Source organism: Lissotriton helveticus, chromosome 5_1 (genome assembly GCF_964261635.1).
Source record: "Lissotriton helveticus chromosome 5_1, aLisHel1.1, whole genome shotgun sequence".
NCBI classification, from domain to species: Eukaryota; Metazoa; Chordata; class Amphibia; order Caudata; family Salamandridae; genus Lissotriton; species Lissotriton helveticus.
In genome coordinates, this window is record NC_136065.1 from 1,892,247,588 (window position 1) to 1,892,270,899 (window position 23,312).

General features: G+C 44.3%; 1 protein-coding gene across 3 annotated transcripts in view; it reads left to right on the forward strand.

Moving 5' to 3' along the window:
- Nucleotides 1–19,746: 19,746 nt before the first annotated feature.
- The window catches only part of STAT3 (signal transducer and activator of transcription 3), a 397,539-nt gene continuing 393,973 nt past the window's right edge, over nucleotides 19,747–23,312 (forward strand). For 2 of the 3 annotated variants that reach the window (XM_078645389.1, XM_078645391.1), the window contains exon 1: nucleotides 19,747–19,913. The gene's annotated coding sequence lies outside the window, so the exon portion shown is untranslated. Of the gene's footprint in view, nucleotides 20,181–23,312 lie in introns of all 3 variants that reach the window. The other variant, XM_078645390.1, reaches the window with a different exon arrangement.

Below are 23,312 nucleotides of genomic sequence, written 5' to 3' on the forward strand. Positions count from 1 at the left end.
GGGATTTCACCCCGGAGAAGATGGCGACGAGGTCGCTCTTGAATCAGACCAGGACGATGGTTTCCCCTTTGAGGGGGAGGGTGTGTCCGAGGATGACGTTTCCTCGGACGGGGATGTTGATGCGGGTCGGCCTTGGCGCCCGGCGTCGCATTCCTCGGAGTCCCAAGATGGGGACGGAAAGACCTTAGACATGTTTGACCCTACTAGGATTTATCACCCTAGGTCGTCGGAGTGGCTTCGGACCCTAAGGTGGCGGCATATGTGGCGAGTAAAGTCCACCAGCCTCTGGAGAAGAAGTGAAGTACTAGGAATCCCCAATCTCCTTCTCAGGGGTCTTACCAATAAGTAGTCCATTCAAAAAGCAGCAAAGAAATCAACAGAGAATCTGAAATATGAAAAGACATCTTTATTACAATTCAATTGTGAGGCTACGTCGCCCAGCCACGCCTAAAAGCGACTGAATGAGATAGTCTGCTGAATGGTCTGAGCACAGGCCCTTTATACAAATTATTATGCCCTAGGCACATATTTGAAGTACATTCCCAGAACGTGCACACAGATGCAAAACCCACTTTCAAGATAAGTCCAGGCCATAAACAATGTCCACATAATGAATACATTCTTTATCTGACAAGGCTGGCTAACCCCAAAACAGTAAGATCACAGCCCATGTCATGAATAGCTCGTGGAGGCAGGAGCAGGAACAAATGGAAGTAAGATAAGGCAGGGTGTGTGTGCGATGAAAAGGTTTATGGCATGATGCTATCTTGCTCGGCCACTGGGAGAGGAACTGACCAAACAGGTCCGGCCTGGGGCAATGGTTCCAACATGCTCAGGTCAGGGGAAAGTCAATCAAGGTGTACGTGGCCTTTTGGAATCGAATTTAGCTGTGTGTTATAGCCTATGTAAAGGGCAACACACAAATGGCTGCCAAGGGTTTCAGAACGAAAATGACGATTTCGAGGTGAAATTGTTACTGGAATATAACGAAAATGCTTGTACATAGTGTACTAGCCATTCTCGGTCTTTTGATATAAAAATCGTCATGCTACGACAAAGTTTATTACACGAGTCCAGAATTTTCAGTACCACAGACGCACCTTTTGCCCTTACATAGGCAATAACCTATACACACGCTAGTCTGAGTCCAGATCTATATTTTATAAAAATCCTCAAGATGTTACTGAAGCATAATCCTATTACCTAGCGACTCTCTCGGGACAGGTCTCCCTACACACGCAGTAGCACAAAGGCCTATCTGTAGTATGTGGTACAAGACCACACGCCCAACAATCAGTGATGTTCAACTACTAACTGGTGTTGATGCAGAAACTGTACAAGAGGACAAGAGGGAAAATCAGTAAACTCTGATCTCCTAACTATCCGTGTTCGGGTAAAATCTGGAAAGATGCAAAGAAGTAGAAGTAGGAAAAGACATAATTTTGGGAGGTGGGTGCAGATGTGAATTGGGCAGCCAAAACAATCCCACCCATAAAAGACAATGCCTGTTAAAAACACACTAGAAAACACGTCATTAAGAACATACAGACACAGGGCAAGATGGCGGCCGCTGCTGTGGCCGGTGAAGTGCTGTGAAGCTGCGTTCTGCATGACTCTCCAGTAATCCCCCCTCACTAAGTCTTTTTCTGCACCTCTCACCTGTTGGACGGCGGCGTTAGTGGCAGCGCATTGCAGACGCCGATATTATTGCCTTTCTTCCTCGCGCAAGACTCTGTGTCCTAAACGAGTGGTTTTCTGGCGTTTGGAAGCACGGAGCAAGGGGCTGTTAGGGCTGCCGGCAAAGCGGAGAGGCGGCCGGCGGCTGGAGCTGCTGAGGAGGCGGTCCTCGTGTGAGCTGGGAGGATTCGCTCGGTAACCAGCAAACACGTTCCAGCTGTGCGAGAGTTGAGAGTCGAGTAGAGGGGAGAAATCGGCTCACGCGAAGACTGGACATTGTTTGAGTATCGCCGGTGGTAGCGGCTTGGCACTGTGAGGTGGCTCAAGGACTCACAATTTACGGTGAGATACGGTAAAAAGACAACTGTGGCTGCTGCTGTTGTATTTCTGCTAGATACGCATAAAGCGTCTGACTCCATTGGAAATCACAAGTAGTGGAAACGCCCAACTGCTTTGAGGTCTGGGGTAAAAAGCCCCTGCAGTTATATTCGCACCTTCCCATTTTGCAGATTTAAGTATAATGGCGAGGGGTAGAGGAGGCACGAGGAACCGAGGTGCAGCAGCTATTCCAGCTATTCCAGCCTCTATGAATACTCCAGTAGTGGGGGATGCAGCAGGGAATATCACAGGGAATATCGCTGATGTTTTATTGCAGTGCTCCATTGGAGATGGAACTTTTGGGTCAGCACCTAATGGTATACAAACGAATGGGATTACTAACGTGCGACAGGATGCTTCACCCATAGTCACAACCCCCAGTGCTCAACCGTCCCCAAAAAATGCCGTAACACTCTCAAGGAAAGGCCCACAAGACGGGGGAGTGAGACAGCGAGTTGTCCCGGCAATCTTTAATAAAAAAAATAATAACAAATCCAAGGTAGACGCATCTAATGTGGAATCCAATGTGGCATCTCATAGTGTTCAAATGATGGCTGGACTCCAGAGCGATCTGCAACAAACCCCGCTGCCTGATAATGATCTACTTGTAATTTCTCAGCTTGAGACAACAGAGGAAATTGAAATAGAAATAGCTAATAGTGAAGATGACGTTGATAACAGTATAGGGCCAAATATTAATCTGGGTGCTGAGGGTGGCAATGGGTCAGAATATGCAGGCTCGGATGGAAAATTTTACTCAATGTCGGATCTGACCTCTACATCAGACAAGGAAAATGAAGGAAACGATGAGGACAGCCTAAGCAATCATGGAGATTGGGGGATAACGCCAGATGAGGAAGAACAGGATGGCTATGAACATGGTGCTACAGGCGAGACAGTCAGGAAGATGCCAGAAGAGGCAGGAAATGAAAGCCAGAATCAAGGCTCCCCATGTGTCCAGTTAAATTTGGATGAAGAGGAGATAAATGAAGATGCAGTCACCGTGGGTCTGATATACAAAAGCGTAATGGCTCATCGGAATGAGACTAGGGCTGAAGGGCTGCGGACACAAGGAGCAGTGAAAAAACTGCAAAATACAGTAAGGCGCCTAGTGAAAACTTGCACTGAGGTAACCACCAGGGTGACGGAGGTGGAACAGCGAGTTTCCTCAACTGAAGATAGCCTGGGAAAACATCAGTCGGCCATTGAAATATTACAAAAATCAAATTCAGACATAGACTGGAAACTTACCGACCTTGAGAATCGCGCTAGGCGCAATAATCTACGCGTTCTGGGCATTCCGGAAGGTAAAGAGGGATCGGATCCCCGTAGGTTCATTATACAGTTGTTCAGTGAGGCCTTTCCGGAATTGAAATCCTGGAACTTTGAAATTTAAATTATTCGCGCACACAGGTTTCCTTTTGTGAATCGTCGGCGGGACAATGGACAGAAAGCATACCCAAGGGCCATCTTGATCTGTTTAAATAACTTTCTCCTGAGAGAGGCTTTATATGATCTTGCACGTCCAGTGAAAAGGAGGAAGGCGGCTGGGTGTGAGTTTTTTGTCCGTCCAGACTTTTGCCCAACAACTGTGAATGAGAGATGGCAGATGCGGAAGTTAATCGCAGCATTTCAGGCAAAAGGCGCTCAATGTTTTTTACTCAACCCAGCCAAATTGAAGACTATCTTTAAAGATCAAACAAGATACTTTACTTCTGGTTGTGAGGCTCAGCTGTACTTGAATCAAATGGATAAACAAGCGAAAACTTAATCTCAATAAGAGAACTTTCTGAAACAGACTATAAAGGATTTATCGCAATTTTGAGATGGAATTTGATTTGAGCCAAATTTAGGAGGGCGATAATGGGTGGTCATGGGTGGTCAGGGGTGTAAGAGATATAATATAGTGTTGTTCTTCTCCTAAAACTATAGGCTATTAGCACATCAGGAGTTTTGTCCTTACATTGAAAAAAAATTGTTTTTGGGGGGGATTCAGCTATGGAAATTGGAAATTGGTGTATTAAGTTGCCAATTGCTGCCCTGGGTTTAAGGGCCTTAATATTACTGAATACTACAAAGAATAGTATAAAGATAATTGAATGAGCGGATAGAGGCCGAGGACCTTTGATTAGATGTGTATGAGAGAAATACACTTATCTATGATATGTTGCAGATTCTTGCTGGCTCTAGAATGGTTATTTAAGGAGGACACTCTGAAGTGGATACAATCAGCCTGAATTAAGGCTGCTGATTATGAGCTTGGGAGGGGGAAAAAATAAATAAATAAATAAAAATAAAAAAGGGGGGGGAGAAGGGGAGTCATGGCACGCAGTGAATGCATTTCTGCATCACAGAGGACATGGTCCTTAAGCCACATGAAGGGTGGTGGCGAGGGTGGGAGGGTGGGTTTTGGGTGGGAGGGGTTAAGTGGGGGAGTGGGGAATTGGGGAGAAAAAAGAAAATAACACATGAGTTAGGGTTGAGAAGAAACCTGTATTTTGGCGATGTAGGGGAGCAATTTGTGAAATTTATTTGGAGCAAAGATGTAAAATTTGAAGTGGCGAAATGGCAGGTAGGGGTCTAAGGGTTGGCACATTGAATGTTAGGGGGTTGAATGCACTGGAGAAAAGACAGAGAGTTGCACAAGAGATACGGGTTTTGCAATGTGACATTATATGCTTACAAGAGACCCATGTGGTTTGGTCCAAGAGACACTTGTTAACAGAACTTGGGCTCAATCTAATAGTCTGTACTAAATATTCAGGAGCGGCCAGAGGGGTCGCAATTCTTGCCAAGACTCATATAGTTACCACAGGGAGGGTGCAATCTGATAGGTTGGGACGCTGGGCGATATCAGAATGTGTGGTGGGTAACATTAAAGTTACTGTGTGTGTTGTATATGGAGCAAACTTAGACGAAGCAGAAACTCTTAATTTTTTAAATGTGGAATTGGCAGCTTGGCCCACACCACTGATTATGTGCGGTGATTTCAATATAAATTTAGCACCTAATGTGCTAAATAATGAGAAGGCGAGATATACAGGCAGGAAACCGAAAGTATTTAAAGCACTACAGTTACTTTTGGGAGCACATGGATTGGTGGATGCTTGGTCGGCTCTAAGAAGCGGGTTACCTGGGTATACTTTTTTTTCTTTCCCACATCGCACATTGGTTCGATTAGACTATTTTTTTGTTTCTATTTTGATGTTGAATCAGGCTGCAATCCAAGTATATCCTAGAGTGACATCAGACCATGGGCCAGTCGTATTGACGCTTTCTAGTATTATTTCTAGTGAACGCCCACGACAGTTTTCTTTTGATCGTAAATTATTGTTTGAGCAACTCTTTATTGAACACATGAAGGAGTGGATTGCATCCTTTTTTAACATTAATCGGGGGAGTAGTAATGTAGGGTGTGTGTGGGATTGTTTTAAGGCTTCTTTTCGTGGGGAGGTATTGAGTTGGGGTTTGTACAATCAAAAAAAACAAGCGGCAGAAATAAAGGCATTGTATCAAGACTTGATCACGGCCGAAGAGGTGCTTATGGTAGGGATACAGGCAGGGAGTAATATTGATGTAGAGATCAATGAGGTAGCGCGTCTTAAGGCAAGAATAAATCTGAGGTGGTCTCAGGAAGCAGCGAAAAAATTTCTTTCCAAAAGTCAAAGTCATTATGAATATGGGGAGGCAAGTGGAAGATGCCTCGCTCAAAGATTAAGAGCAAAAGCCGCAGCCCAGCGGATCGATGAGATACTAGATCATAAAGGCGACCCGGTTAAGGACGAACAGGGCATCTTGGAGATATTTAGACAGTTTTATTAGCTACTTTATCAGGGGGATGTGTATAATAGTGGCAATTCTGCATCCTTGATTAGCCAATATTGTCTGAAAGACCTTTTGGAAGATGATAGGGTAATGTTAGATGCGCCTATTACTCTGGAGGAATTAGAATCAGCGGTAAATGGACTGGCACTGGGCAAGGCTGCTGGCCCAGATAAATTACCCTTAGAAATATATAAAATGTTCTTCGCGCTCCTAAAAAACGACCTTTTGGCAACGATGCTCGCAGCACAGAAAGGCTCTGCCCCCAAAACTTGGCAAGAAGCAACTATAGTGGTATTTCATAAAAAGGGCAAGCCACTTAATTTACCGGGATCATATCGCCCTATATCCCTACTAAATGTAGACGGTAAAATTTACTCGAAGATTTTAGCGAATAGGCTTACTGGGGTTATTTCGGGTCTTGTTTCAAAAATACAGCATGGGTTTATTCCTCAACGTAGTACAACTAATCATGTTAGAAGAGTGATAACATTACTTGATTATGCTAATGTAACCAGGGAACCCTTTTGTTTAATTTTATTGGACGCCGAGAAGGCCTTCGACCGTGTGGCTTGGTCTTTTCTGTGGGATAACTTGAAGAGTCGAGGTTTCGGTCCTGAATTTATTAAATCAGTACAGGTTTTGTATCAGCAACCGGTAGCCCGGATCAGCACCATGGGCCTGGAATCTGCAGTGGTGCAAATAGGCAGGGGGACCAGACAGGGGTGTCCCTGCTCCCCCTTGCTATTTGCTCTATACATCGAGCCTTTTTTGAGAATGCTGGACTCCAATGTTAATATTATTCCACTAAAGGTACATACATATCATGTTAAGGTGCTAGCGTATGCTGACGACGTGGCAGTGGTCACGTCTAAACCCATCATGGCAATGCAGGCTATAGAGCATTTGGCCTTAGAATTTGGTAAATCATCAGGATACAAATTAAATTCAGCAAAAACCCATCTACTTAGTATAAATATTCCAAGCTATTCCGATGTTAGACTATGTCAGGAGGTGGTATATCTGGGAGTCACGTTGCGAGCTTGTACAACTCTCTTAGTTAAAGGTAATTGGGATCAGCTCTTAGTTAGTGTTCAGAAAAAAGTAGATCAGGCAGAATGTTTACATCTTTCATTAGTAGGTCGTTGTAATCTATTAAAAATGCTGATCCTGCCCCAAATTTTATATTTTTTCCGTTGTATACCCCTAGAAGTCCCGAAGACCAGTCTGGAACATTTGCAGACAGTATGTATGCGTTTTATGTGGTCTGGAGGGAAGGCTAGAAGGGCTAGGCGTTTTATGATTCTGCCAAGAAATGTGGGTGGTTGGTTGGTTCCGGATTTCACACTTTATTATTATGCGTGTATGTTGCAAGGAATGGGAATTTTATTGACTGGCGAAGATCCAGCAAGACCTGCAGATTTTCCATCGATCTATCAAATGTTGCTAGGGGTAAAAGTTAAAAACTGTTTATTTAAGTATTTTGAACAAAGCTACTACAAACGTACCCGTTTTAAGACAATGATAGCTGCATATAAGGTCTGGCATACAGTTAGGAGGCTACTGGGCCTTGGGAAAGTAACGTGGTATACTCCATTCTTATCGTCGTTTTTCCTACCTTTAGATGTCTGGGATAGAATTGTACTTAATTGGAGGGAGAAAGGCATTAGAGTGGTGGGGGATTTGTATGATGCTAGTTTTTGCAAATCTTTTGAACAATTACGAGAACAATATTCTCTCCCCAGAGACCATTTTGCAAAATACTTACAGATTCGTAACTATTTAATGAGTTTGGGAGGTAACTTTATACCGAATTCTCTGATTGAAGACATTTTGAAAGGGGTAAGAATTGGAGTATTATATAAACATTTATTAGACACTAAAGAAAATGATCTAGAGCAACAGAACAGTAAATGGTGTGCTAAACTAGGCAGACAGGATATTCAAATAGAAACTTCATTACTTATGGCCAAAGATCTATTCTTGTCGGCAAAGTTGGTGGCTCAACATTTCAAATCAATTTATAATCTATATTATACCCCTGATAAGGTGTCCAAATGGTCGGGTGATGTAATAGGTAAATGCTTTCGGTGTGGGTTCACTTCAGCGGATGATGTTCACATCTTCTATACATGTACTGTGTTAGCTCCCTTGCTGTCTCAGATAGAAAAATGTGTCTCGGCAATTGTGGGGAGTCCGATACAATTATCAGTAACGCAGATACTATTGGGTGTTGAAATGGGCACAGTGAGTACTAGCATCCCGAGAAAACATGTTAAACTTATCTTTTTAGTAACTGCAGTGTACAGGCTATGTATTGCATCTGCATGGCTGCAACAAGAACCGCCTGCTTTTGAAGCCTGGCGGGCTCGCTTTTTTTCGATACACAATATGGAGCATAGTCTCTATGTCTTAAAGAGCTCCCGCAGAAAGAAGATCGGGGAACAGATTTGGGGGTTAGTTACAAACTATCTTGAGACGTAAACGGGGGAACTTATCTGTTCTCCTATATAATTTTGTTCATTCGCATTTTTTTTGCTTCAAAATGTCAAGAGTTGGAGATGTACTAGATTGAAAAAAAAAAATTGTCTTCCCGTTTGTTGTTTTTTTCTGTGCTTCTGTACCAACCGACTCATGTGTTTCTGTATAAATAAATAAATAAAAAAAATAAAAAAAGAACATACAGACAAAGTAGTGACCACTATTACAAATGAATCATAATTTTCCACAACCCTAAGCAAACGTAAATCCTAAAATTATCTAGTACATTTTAGGTCTTCCAAAGCATTTCTGTAATTCTTTATATGCTCAAGTGAAACAGTGGTGACTCTCATTAATGCTCTGAGGTGAAAAGGGAATACTCTTTCACAGAAAATGGACGTTATTCTGCTTTTACTAAACAGAATAGTATTTTAAAACAATGCCAGCAAAGCTGCAAAAATTAGTTTCCAAACTCCAATTCTATACAAGCTCACAGAAAATACCCAGAGTCCGTCAAAGCCTCTGCTGGCAGGCTTCTATTGTCCATCAAATCCGCTTCCAGTGTCTTCTTCGCGTTGGGCCTCTTCATTCAGGCTCTTCATGACTCAGTATCCGTTGGAGTGCCCTCCTGGCAAACACTCATAGCTCAATTACAAAGTCTCAATGTCTCAAGGCAGTGCACCAGTGTCTCTTCTTCGTGGCAGACACTACAAATGATGTGCCCTTCATTGATCAAGGGCACAAAGCATTTCATGCAGATCCAAGCACTACTGAGAAACAACCCAGCAAGATCAGCAGCACTTTCAGACTCCAACACTCTTCATTGAGTGTCAGAGGACGCTCAAGCTGCTCTCTCATGGGCGCCGGAATGTAGTGCCTTTTTATCCTCAGGTGCACTGCCTTTCCGCTGGAGCAAAGGAAAAGAGGTGTGTGGGGGGCCAAAAACTCAGGCCAAGGGGATCAGGGGACCGTGCGCTGTCAGAGGTTCAAGCACATGACAGTTGAACAAACTGAACAAACTGGATGACAGCCCTGCCATCAACAACAGGGATCCTTCACATCTTTGAAACCAGCTCCTCTTTTCTTTTCTTTTTACAACGCCTTCTGATGAAACAAATGGCTTGCTTGGGAGGTACCATTGGGGGCACGCTGATGATCGCTGTCACGCTGGCGATTGCTGTCACACTACTTTCTGGTTGCAGGAATTGTAGAGCCAAGAAGTCTGTCTTTCATCTGTCACTGATGGAGAGTGGGCTTAGTCTCGATCACAGGTCTGCAGGGTATCACTCTTCCTTTGACTCTGGAAGATCCCGCAGAACCTAGTAATATAGGAAATGTGACACAACTGTTAGTTTCCTTCAAATCAAGCACAAAAACAGTTCATGGGTTTTAACAGGGGGACTGCAAGCAGGTGGCCTGCAATCTGCAAGGGAGTGGCCACACGCCATGGGACAATGTTGGTCTAGAATGCACTGTCATTTTCAAAAAGCAATTTCAAACATAAAGGCAGTAGGCAAAACGGTGTCTCTGGGCTTCTCAATTAGGTTTTCGTGTGAGAGCATATCCTTCACCATCGAAGGGTAAATAACTACATGAAAATTCTACCTAAATGGATGTTTTTACATATGGTGGCATTGTCTAATGGTGCAAATACATATTTTCCTCAATGATTAAGCCTAGGTGTTCTAAATTCCTTATCTAGAACATCTCAAATAGAGAAATGACATAATACAGATTATCAAGGACATGAAGAAAAATCTCTTTAAAAGTTGTGCATTAAGTGCACTATGCAATACAAAGGCTAATGATCAAATGTGCAGACAAAAGGACACGAACTAGAGAGTCCCTTGTATTTGTATGATTAGAACACATCTGATCCCACCAAAAATTAAAGCAGCAGGAACAAAAGAGAACTGAGGGATTAAAATAGACCTTGAAATTTTTTCATGTTCAAAAGGTAAACTTAAGATATCTCCTATTGAGATGGAAAACGTGTCTTACTATAACATTGGGTCAGTTAACCAGCCTGTCACTACCCCGACAATCAGTCTGAAGAAAAAAACATTTTACATAACATGGGGGTCCCTAATACATCACTTCAATCTAGAAGTGTGCACATAAACAATACACCCATAATAATAAATGGGCTGACTGGTGAAAGGAATATGGAAAAGGGAAATGGAAATAGGACACAACTAAAATCCCCAATAACTAAGCATGATGCGACATCGGTCAGGGGAGAAAGAATAATAGCAAAAGCATGGACACAAAAGTTACAAATAGTGCAGAAATTTGGACTCTACCACTGGCCCTTACACCATATACGGTAATTTCAGTTAATGGTCCAGTTCCTTCTGCAGGGAAAAAAATGAAAAGTTTAGGTCACCTTTAACAAGAGCCACAAATCTATAATTTCATCCTTATGTCCAATCAAGGATACATAAATTTAGAATTACCTGGTCCATGAGGGAGAGGGCAATATCATGACTCCTGTATATCTCTTTTATTTTACTTCAATACTATTATGGCCAAATTTTGACATACACTGGTGAGGTGTTGTCTATTCGTGTCCACAGCATGCAAACATCATGTCTGTGAAATTTAGTATCAACACAAATTTTACCTAATTATTGTAAAAGTGACACATATCGTCATACATGCCTCCTTGCAATAAAGGCAAACTTGTAATAATTTCTTAAGTAGCAACATAAAACACAACCAACATATACCAAGCCATCAAATATACATGCAGTATAGCAAGCACAAAAAGGCATGGACAAATTACAATAGCACATGTAAGGAAACAGTGACACATGTATTCATGCAGCCCAAAACCCATCAATGCAGGCCTGCTTAATTTGTCAGGTTTAGAATCAAAAATCAAAATTGCACCAAAATTATACTTTCATTTAATCTCAAAATTTACACTTTCACTTACTCCCACCCTTTTGACAGATCATCACCAGCACTGGAGATTGAACTGTCAAATAAAACTTACAGTGTCGACCAGCAGGAACGATTCATAAAGGGGAAAATGCTAAATCATGAAAAAAACACACGAACATTTCCTTGCAAAGAAGTCATAATAAAAACCCATCTCTTTTCAACATACTGCTGACTTGCCATAACATACAAAATACCAACTTGCATAAACATACTAAATTCCAACTTTCCAAAAGTAAAACACATTCACAGACACTCTACGTCCCCTGCACCAGAATGCCCTGAGGTCCGAAAGGCCCTCAGCAGAACATCTGGTTTCACTTACTCCTAACCCCCACCTCACTGACCTTCAGGTCAAACTCTGCCTGACATACTTCGTGCATTCCTTGACCACCCTCCTATTCGTCTCTCGTGCTGACAAAGGCAAAAACTGTCCAACTCTTTTTAACCCTCACACATGTTTATAATGACTTCTTTTAATGGCTAAAATTCATTTATGCTTAGATTATTAAAACATTCACAGTGAAGAATTTGCTGAGCACAACAACACAACATACCAGCTTAAAACAACTGCTTGTTACCACCCTATGCAATGATACTAATTTCATCAACCCTAAACATGAATGTCCAAGTAGGCCCTGCCAAAGCTAGAACCTTCAATCCTGATATTAAACAAAACCCGTGCACCAGTCACATTGGCTCATTGAGGCAGCATAGCAACCCCAAATAAGAATAACTGGCAAACTTGTATGATACCTAAATGTATGTATTAACTAAAGCCTAAGACACTGTGAAAGTTACTCTAATGGCAAGAATGCCTCTTTAAATAGTCTAATTTACCCATTTTCGACTTTGGAATTTAGGGAACTTAAAAGTTAATATCCTATGATTGCTTTACATATTAATCATCCTCAGAATGTCCTTTACACATTACAGAGGTTGAACATTGGGCATCTCTCATGTAAATCCTGGAAGAAAAAGGTGTTTTACGCCTGCGCCAAGCGAAAACCAACATGCAAATTACCTAATTATTCAGTAACACATAACTTAAATCAAATTTTAATGCTAGGGGGTCATAGCATGAGTACTAAGCTTTATAAATATCAAAAAAACGATATTAAAAAGCACTTATTTTTTTCAGATAATTTTTTCATATTTAATAATTTTTCTTTCAAAGAAACCAATTATCTTTTATGAGAATTCCACATATAAAGGTAAGTTGCATCCCTTGCCTATCATTTTAGATGAATTCATTTATGCGCCGAAGCACAAAAGCTTAACTTTAAACATGACATTTTCCTGCGTCACATTTCTGCGCCACTTTCATTTAAAAGGACGGTTTATGCAAAGTTCCACCCATCTTTAACTGGAAAAGTGCTGGCTGAATGAACATTCCTATCAAATGTACTGCAGCTGAAAGGCTTGCCTGTAAACATCTAATACAGTGCAACTAAGAAAAAATGCTGTTTATTTATTTTTGCAAAAATAGACAATTTCGGTTTTTTTCTTTTTGGGGCCTTATTTATATTCATTGAATGTTTTTTTCCCTAATTTTATCCTTTTTAAGCGTATAACGGCAGTTTTGTATGCGTGCATATACTAATGCATGTAGGTACAAAAATGTTATAAATTCGTTTTTCTATAAAACACACAATTTATTTTTGAGGCCTTTCATATTCCTAGTAAATGCGAATTTTAACTTTATCTAATTTCAATCCTTTAACATTTTGCACATATGCGTTTTGCTTAATGTATAAATTAAATAGCAACATATAGCGATTTTAGCATGTCGCATGGTTAACTGCTGCATTGTTCATGTAATTTTCGACCTAATATTAATTAATCCAACATTTCACTCAGCAAACTGAAAAACATCAAAACTCTTAATACACACATGAGCTCATTTCAAACAGAAACAGAAAGTGTTCAAAACATTCAGGACACACAATACAGCGCTTTTAGGCATTTTGTTTCATAAATTCGCGCCAACGCTATTCACAACAGAAGTTACAGTAACGGCAAAAACCACATTTAAACACACATGGAACCCACAGGTCAATACATAGGACGGAAACAGGACAGCCCAGACTGTACTCAAAACCTAACCAGTGTAGCTGTGACCATATTTACAAGAAACACTTCTCAATAGTGTTTAAAAAGACTGCATAAACAGCTCAACAGACCACTGTATGTGCAGGAAACCAAAAATACACTTAATACACTAGCTTTAGGTGGCAGAACACCAAAAATCGTTTTGCATGTAAAATTGCCCAGAGCAAAGGATCCTTGTTTTGCATTATGTCATATTTTAATTCCCTGGGGATACAAAAATCACCAAGGAAGAAATATGTTTTTAAATCTAAACCTATTTAGATATTCCCTTTAGGGGAAGCCGGCAAATCCAAACGTATACCAAAGTTGGCCAACACAAAACTCCAAATATGCTAAGATCAGGCATCCTATATCCCACTAATCTAGCTTCTAAACTTCAAGGGGTTATCTCTATCGATACACTCGTAAATTTACAAGACCCTCGGTTATTGAAAATTGCAATGTTCAAATAATCTTAAGCGCAATACCAAAGAACTGGGAGCGACCCAGTTATACTCCAAAATAAAGCAGATGGAGAAAAGTCTCTTCATTATCCGCCTACACAAATTGCAATTCGCATATCCAAACCTATACAAACCTTCAAAGCTATAGCAAACAAATAGTTGTCCAAATTCTAACTGCCAAGTTCTAACTGCAAAAAACACTTAAGCCAACATGGGTTCCTCAGTCGTGAGTGACATCTTTTGGAGAGTTTAAGTCAGAAAAATCAAAAATATACTGGGCCGCAAAGACAGAGAATCCCCCAGAACCTCTGTGCACAGTACCTCTTTTAGTAGATTTCTGTCTTGCCTTCCACAGTAGATTTCTGTCCTCTTGACAAAGTTACTTCTCCAGATAATCACTGCTTGACGAGGGCCCACGTTGGGCGCCATTTGAAGTACTAGGAATCCCCAATCTCCTTCTCAGGGGTCTTACCAATAAGTAGTCCATTCAAAAAGCAGCAAAGAAATCAACAGAGAATCTGAAATATGAAAAGACATCTTTATTACAATTCAATTGTGAGGCTACGTCGCCCAGCCACGCCTAAAAGCGACTGAATGAGATAGCCTGCTGAATGGTCTGAGCACAGGCCCTTTATACAAATTATTATGCCCTAGGCACATATTTGAAGTACATTCCCAGAACGTGCACACAGATGCAAAACCCACTTTCAAGATAAGTCCAGGCCATAAACAATGTCCACATAATGAATACATTCTTTAGCTGACAAGGCTGGCTAACCCCAAAACAGTAAGATCACAGCCCATGTCATGAATAGCTCGTGGAGGCAGGAGCAGGAACAAATGGAAGTAAGATAAGGCAGGGTGTGTGTGCGATGAAAAGGTTTATGGCATGATGCTATCTTGCTCGGCCACTGGGAGAGGAACTGACCAAACAGGTCCGGCCTGGGGCAATGGTTCCAACATGCTCAGGTCAGGGGAAAGTCAATCAAGGTGTACGTGGCCTTTTGGAATCGAATTTAGCTGTGTGTTATAGCCTATGTAAAGGGCAACACACAAATGGCTGCCAAGGGTTTCAGAACGAAAATGACGATTTCGAGGTGAAATTGTTACTGGAATATAACGAAAATGCTTGTACATAGTGTAATAGCCATTCTCGGTCTTTTGATATAAAAATCGTCATGCTACGACAAAGTTTATTACACGAGTCCAGAATTTTCAGTACCACAGGAGGTTAGGACCCGCATGCGGGGAGAGTGCCCTTGGACGAAATTGGAGGGCAGGGTGGCTGTCACTCCGGATATTGATGATAAGCTCTGCGCGTTCTTCACCAAGTTCATGAAAGACCCTAAGAAGGGCATAGACCGGTCATGGCGCAACTGTCGGGATAAGCTCCTGGATTCCGTGGGCCCCGTGACCCAGATCATTCAGTTGGCCGAGAGGGCTAAAGAATCGGGGACCGCGTTATCCACGGACGTCGTGGCAGGTTGGGCCCAGCGAGCCCTATGCTTCTTGGGCAACGCGAACTGTGCGTTGGCGGCCGAGCGTAGGAGATCGCTTCTCATTAAGATCGACCCTAAGCTGGGCGATCTCGCAACTTCAGAGGCAGGGCCTATTGCTCAGGGCAAATTGTTCGGCGAACCGTTCATCAAGGAACTGAAAAAGTTTGTTACCACCTTTTCCGCACTGGATAAGGCGCAAACTTCGATAAAGAAGATCTTCCCTGGACGGGTTTTTGCTGGGGCCGGAAGACGGCGGGGTCGCTCCTCCGTCCGCCCTTACCAACAGGGCCCTAACAACAAGAACCAGCAGCGCCGCAACAACGGCTGGAACGACGGCCGCCGGGGCTCTTTCTACCTCAGTAGAGGCGCAGAAAAAGGGCGCGGCAGAGGCTATCGAGGTGGAGCCAACGCACCGGGAGGTTCAGCCGGTGAGTGTTGGCCTTTTTTCCCCATCCGTACTGGGGGGGAGGTTACGGGATCATCTCCACAACTGGTGCAAGATCACGGCAGGCCATTGGGCTCTCTAAACGGTCCGGGGTTTCAAAATAGAGTTCTACGGAACTCCCCCTCAGAGGATACGCCCCCGTCCGCTGTTGTTTTCCGCAGAGGACACAGTTCTGATTGGCAACGAGGTGGCGGAGCTCCTCATGAAAGGAGCGATCCGCAGGTCAGTTATTCACCCTACGGGTTTTTTGAGCAACATCTTTCTAGTCCAGAAGAAGGACGAAGGTTTCCGCCCGGTCATAAACTTGCAAGAGTTCAAGTGGATGGTTTACCGCCACTTCAAGATGGAAGGGATCCATCTCCTGCGCGACATCCTCCTCCTGGGGGATTGGATGGTCCGTCTGGACTTGAAGGACGCTTACCTCTCGGTTCCCATTTTTCCGCCTCATCGGCGGTTCCTGCAATTTTTATGGGACGGGATGGTCTTCGAGTTCCAAGCTCTCCCATTCGGCCTCTCATCTGCTCCATGGTGCTTTACAAAGCTACTTCGGCCGGTAGTGGGGACTCTGCGTGAGAGGGGTGTACGGCTGATCGTTTATCTCGACGATATCCTGATTATGGAGCAATCGTCGGACCGCCTCCGATGCAACGTGAGCATGACTATTGCTCTGCTTCAGGACCTGGGGTTCGTGATAAATGCACAGAAATCCGAGCTCCGACCGTCCAGACAGATCATTTTTCTGGGTTTCCTAATCGATTCAGAGACGGCCTCCCTGAGTCTGCCCCTGCAGAAGGTGACCAAGATTCGCAAGGAACTTTCTCAGGTCCTTCGGAAGGACAGTATCTCCCTCAGGCAATTGGCTCGAATCGTGGGTCTCCTCTCGCCCTCGATTCAGGCGATATTCCCGGGTCCCTTGCATTACAGGGCCCTCTAGCGGCTGAAAGCGCAGCATCTCAGAAAGGGGCTCACGTATTCCGAGCTCATCTCTCTGACGGAGGAGACCAGAAGGGAACTGCGTTGGCGGATAGAGCACATGAGTGCGTGGAACGGGAGAGCGATCTTCGGCTCCAGCCCGGATCTGGTCATAGAATCGGATGCCAGCAGGTCGGGGCTGGGGAGCCCGATGCGGCAACATTACGATGGGGGGGCGCTGGTCGGAGGAGGTACTACAACTTCACATCAACTGCCTGGAACTCCTGGCAGGCTCTTTTGCGGTGCGATCCCTCACCCAGGACCGAGTGTCGTGTTGCATCCTGTTACGCATGGACAATGTGTCGCCGGTGCAATACATCAATCGCCTGGGAGGCCCGCGGTCTCGGGCCTTGGCAGAGCTGGCAAAGGACTTCTGGCATTACTGCCTGGAGAGGCAGATCTCTGTGTCAGCGGAATATCTTCCGGGACTTCAGAATTCAATTGCGGACTGGCATTCCAGGAACTTCCGCGACTTCAGCGATTGGCGACTGGAGCGGTCAGTCTTCCGGGCTTTGATGGCCAAGTGGGGTCCGTGCACGGGGGACCTGTTCGCATCCCGGCTCAATCGTCAGCTTCCGAAGTTTGTGAGCTAGAGGCCAGACCCGGAGGCGTCGGCGGTGGATGCGTTCCTGCAGGATTGGTTGCAGGAGCTGCCATACGCGTTCCCTCCTTTCCTGATGATTCCTCGGGTAGCGGCGCAAGTTCGCCGACAGCAAGCGTCCATGATCCTGGCGACACCTTTTTTGCGGGCCCAGGCGTGGTTCCCTTCCCTGTTGGAACTGTTGTGGGACCGTCCGATTCGACTGCCCTTGTTCCCTTCTCTGCTCTCGGGTGCCCTGGGGGAACCCCATCCGTTAGTTCTGAAGGAGACATTGCACTTCATGGCATGGAGGATTTCAGGGGACGTTGGCAAGACGGCCGCCTTTTGGCGGACGCTGCGGACCTCATCCAACGAGCCTGGGCTCCAGGAACCATCAAGAGGTATCGCTTGGCTTGGGGACGGTGGTGTCGTTGGTGTCTGGGAAGACACGCCGATCCCGTGGGGGCAGATGTTAGTCACATCTTGAATTTTTTAGCCGAATTGGCACAGTCAGGGTTGGCATATCGTTCTATCAATTCATTCAGATCCGCCATTTCGGCAACATCATACTGCGTTTTCTTGGCTATTGGTGAGACAACCAGTATCTCTCCAGGAAGGAATTGTCGGCAAAATTGGCGATCCTGCTTTGTCTGGTTTCTTGTAAACGTGTCTCGGATGTGAGGGCATTGGACGTCACGGCTCGAATGTTCACTCCGGATGGAGTAACTTTCACGGTCGCGAGGAGGACTAAGACTAATATCAGGTCGGTATCTTATCCTGTATTTCCGGAGCAACCCAAGCTTTCTGTGGTACGATGCCTTAAGGCTTATGAGGAAATGACGGCGGAGTATCGCCCTCCGGGAGAGCGTCAGCTCTTTATTGCCCTGCAGAAGCCTTTTAAGGCGGTTTCATGTCCATCCATAGCTAGGTGGGTCAGTTGGATCATGACCGAGGCGGGTGGATGTGACTAAATTTGGGGCTCACTCCACAAGAGGAGCTATGGCCTCGAAAGCCGTACAGGTAGGTGGCCGGTTGGAGGATATTATGAATGCAGCGGATTGGTCCTCCGAATCCACGTTCAAGAAGTTTTATTTCAAACCCATCTATGGCGCAGCAGCGTTGGTGGTGGATAAGCTTTGAAACTGCATAATCCTCGCCTCCGTCCTGACATAGAATGAAAAATGTACTAGCTAACGTAACGGAAAGTTTCAATTCTATTAAGGACCAGGAGGCGAGGAATATCCCTCCCCGAGACTGGGGCATCTCGTCCCACCCGGGAACCTTCGTATGGTCAGTAAGTAAGCTCTTACAATATGGGTTTGATGAGGGTTTGTTTACTGATATGTCTCGATTTGACTGGTTCATTCTGGATATGAATAATATGTTCTGCGTTTTCATTGGCATTGTGCGGAAGAAAATTTCCTTCTGTTATTAGAGGACGTATGTAAACTACCTCCTTATGCTTCCTTCCATGGAAGGGGAACAGGATAACGTTTTTTCTTGTATTGTTTAGGACAAGATCAGAAGATGGACTGAGTGGGCTAACAGAGAATTTTCCTCACAGAGAAGAAGAGGAAGCGGAAGGGACGTCATAAGCATATATACGGCGGACGCCCTCTGCATTGAACTATGGTTACTATGGACACTGTGCCCCATGTGCTCATGGGAGTTGTAGTTGAATAAAGTTTTTGTATTGCTTAACTTTGAACCTGCTATTTGAATAAAGAGAAGAAAGGACTGCATAATCCTCGCCTGCTGCAAGGGTTTACGTTTTTAAGAAACCTTCGTGGTTATGGCCTTAGTACTTATCAGTTTTTATTGAGATGGCTAAAGTGCTTTACATTTTAATTTTGAAATGTTCTTTGATATTAAAGTATTTGAATGACTAGATCTAGTGAGAGAGAAGCCACAAAACCATAAAAGAATTAACACTGATACCTGTTATTCAGAAGAGCTTCAGTTAGAAAACAGGAAAAGTGCAACATAAGGTTGAAAGTAAAATCCCACTTTTCAACTTCAAGTTGGGTGGGGAGACTTTTTTTATTTTGCAGTTTTATATAGCGCGAACTTGAGCCGAAGGTATTGGAATGCTTTACCTGAGCACCAGTTACATTGCGCGAGCACCCTGCTAAACTGTAAACCGAAACGTTCATAGAGGTTAATAAAGACAAATGGGGCCCTCGAATGAATCCCTTTATTCAGATATTGGCTACCTTGACCTACCATTGGCTGTGTGAACTTCCGTCAGTCGATTATTGGCCCTGAGTATTCTAAGACAGCCCGTGTCCAACCACTGGCACTGGCGTGGGGGCGAAAGAGGCATCTGTAGGTACAGTGTGTGGCCCTGGCGCGCGGTAATCTAGCTGCTGCACGCGCCGCCTCCGGCCGCTGGGCGGACTCCAGAGACGTCACAGCCGAGATGTTGACTCTTTTCTAAGTGAATGCGGCGGTTGTTTTAGATACCTGCGGCCCGGAGCCCAGGCTGCCTGTCCGTCCGAGTGAGCCCTGCCCGCAGCCAGCCTCGAGACACCCGTGAGCCTGCGAGGACCGGAGCATTGCTGGTAAGTGGGCAGGCTTCTGCGTGACTGGATTCCGGCTCGCGCAGCACTCTGCTGGCATCCCCCAGCCGAGAGCCACCCGACTCGTACCGTCGTCAGGAGATCATCATCTGCTGCTCCCCGAGTGTCCCCTGTCCGGTGCCAGACCCTCACCCGCCCCGGGTACCGTCGCCCGTCACCGCTGTGTCCGATCTCCGCGACTCCCGGCCCACGGCTTCCTCCACCTCTGCCCGAGCCCTCCGAGTCCGGCCCGGCTCTGCTACGAGAGCGGTGAGTGTGCGACTCCGTTGCCCCACACGCTCCTCACGCACATCAGCTTCAATGGTCGGGGTTCACTGACAGGCTGCGCGCGGTGCCTCTCGGCTGCCGCACTTACACGGGGCAGTACACACGATCGCCAGGGCTAGCCAGGGTGGCAGTAAATTGACCCAGTCGGGTTACTCGTGTAGGCCCGTGGGCAGTAAACACACTGCTGCATGGACAGCCAGAGTTTTATTTATTTATTTAATGCGATTTTCTATAGCGCGAACATAACCCGAAGGTGTCAGAGCGCTTTACAGAAGAACCAATTGCGATACATAAGGATTTAGGATTACATGAGTTACATAAAAGATACAAACGGGGGAAAAAATTTGCAAATATACAAGTTGTAAAGTCACTCAAGGAAGAGATACAAATGGATAAACTCTAAGAATCACATAAGAATGGTAGTGAGTACAAAGGTTTACTACATATACTAGTGGTTAAAGTTAGCTCTATGTACATATGTATACAAATAGTAGATTTTCTCAGGATTCCATTTTACCAGCGATTCGGCTTGGACAAGTATATATCACATATTTACAGAGTAAAAAGTGAAATAAAAAAATAAAAAAATAAAAAGGGGTAGAGAGCGGTATGTGGGGGAGGAGAGTTGGAGGCTGAGATTGGTGAGAGAAGAGAGGGCGACCTGTTAATTTATGTGTAATGTATACTTTAAACGAATGTAAGCAGTCAGTATACGAGAGCACCCAGAGTGAGTTTTTTTGTGCATGTGGACAGCCACGATGTCTGGTGGCAATAAACAAGGGTTGCTAGAGCTGTCAGTGGGCAATAAGGCGAGGCCCGTAAAAAGTGTCGAAAGGCAAGGTGGCCCATGTAAACCAAAACAGTCCATTCCCTCCCTATGGCATGTGCCAATCCATTATGTGTCGCTACGTGACCTTCGCTCTGCTGCCACCCCCTAATCTGTTATTTCGATATGTGCCTCTGAGTGACCTTCGCTGTGCTGATTTAAACCCCATGCTCTACATCACGTTTAATGTACTAGGCCCGACCACTGGGATCCATTCCTTGCAGGTCCCCGTGTCCCATCAGCTTCCGTTTGACTATCAGTACTCCTGTGACGACACACCCAAACACCAAAAGCAACCACATCTGACTGCCCACTTTGTCATACTCCCTGCTCTTCCTTTCTCTCAGCTTCCGTTTGACCATCAGTACTCCTGTGACGACACACATAAACACCAAAAGCAACCACATCTGACTGCCCCGTTTTTTTCTCTCCTGAACTCCTTTTTTGTAAACATGGATATATGATGTGTATATATGAACATTCTTTCATTAATTGTCTGTGCCTTAGGGGCTCGCTTTGTTTACTTTCCAGGAGACAATCTAACTTGCGCAGTCAGAATGTTTTTGATCTTATGCATTGTGTACTGTTGATACCGTACATCATGTATTTATGGACTTGCTTATGCAGCTCCGATAATTAATTAGGCATATAAATGGGTGCAGCCAATGACATGTTAGAATGCATGCGGTAAACCTCAGTGTGCCATGTGGCTTGTGCACATTGACAGCCAGGGTTATGTCCAGAGAGGGTAAACAGGGGCCCACAGTTACTTTCAACTGGAGGATGGTGGGTGTGATTCAAAAGTTGAGGTTTGCATGAATTCTCGTCTGTGCAGATCAAATCATGCTTGACAGGAGCAGACCCTTCCTCGCGCACTCAACAGTATCTATAAGACTGTAATCAGCGCTCCCAACTCACTGGTGGTACTTTTTCATTGGTGCGCCCAGATTAATGGCTAAGGTTTCTGTAGCTGAGCGAGCGCTATCAGTTGATGCACTGAAGGTCTACAACTGAGTGCCTCCACCATTCCTGCAGTAGTCTGGAAATGAGAGCTGCAGTAAATGCCACACAGTGCTTGGGACATTGAAACCTGTGGATTCCACACTAACACATTTTAAAACAGCAAGATCAGCAAGCAGCCTAATGAAGTTGAACGTTTACCCAGTCCATAGGTACGAAAGGCCCGGTATCTTTTTAGTTACAGGCCTTCATCTCATCCAATCTCATGGCTTCTTAGTAACATCAATAACATAATAAACATTTATATAAGTCTTGTAGCCGCTCCACCTCTCAAATGTGCCTACCTGTGGACCCACTGACTGACAGCCCTAGATCACGACTCCACAATTCTTGTCTTTAGCCCCCAGTTCTTGTGCATCTGTCTTTAAAATTGTTTAGTCTCTCCATACTCATTGGTGTGTTTCCTCTGCTCTCCAAGAAGCGAGTTGCATATTTTGTCATGTGTGCCGCACTGTATAGCTCTTCTGTTCGATGTACTGTTGTCTCATACCCAGTAACGATCACTGAATGCTGTAGTTGCTAAACAATATGAACGTGCGCTATCTGGTGCACACTGCTATGATATCTTTCATGAATGAGTTTTTCTGTTGCATAGACAGGACTCACAGATGTTACATTATAACTATGCTTTCCAGTTTTCAGTTTCTATTTGTTATACATTTCAGTGGTTTTTTTCGGTATTTCCAAACTTTAAAAAAAAGTAATATCAGTGTTTCTTTGTGTTTGTCTGTACACAATCACGGTGTGGAGTTTTTGCCAAGGTTATAACGAAATTAGATTTTTTCCATCTCCTGTCCTGCTCCTGACGTCCTTCTTTGTACCCTTTCATTTAATTCGCTCTTTCAAGTAACTTTTCATTATTTCGTTGAACTTACTGCCTGTCTAGTTTCTCAGTACCCCAGTTCCTCTTTCCAGCAGTCCATTCCCCAACTTCATGTCAAAGATGTGCATGAATGTAGATATATTTACAGATGTGTTTGTTGTAGTTACACATTTAACGGTGGGCATTTAACACTGCTCTGTTCGTCAGCGAAATGGGGCAGATTTGTTGAATACATATTTTCTACTTAGGGCAGAAGATATTTATAGTGGGGTGCTCGGTGCTTAGTTATTGCAAGCACGAATCAGTCAGTCCTGCTCTTTTCTTGAGCCCAAGAAAGAACTGGGATAAAACATTTGTTTTATCTGTCTGGTTTGGGCCTATAGGGAAGACACTTGCTAAGAAATTACTATGCACACTGTAATATGGACTTTGTGACAGCAAACTA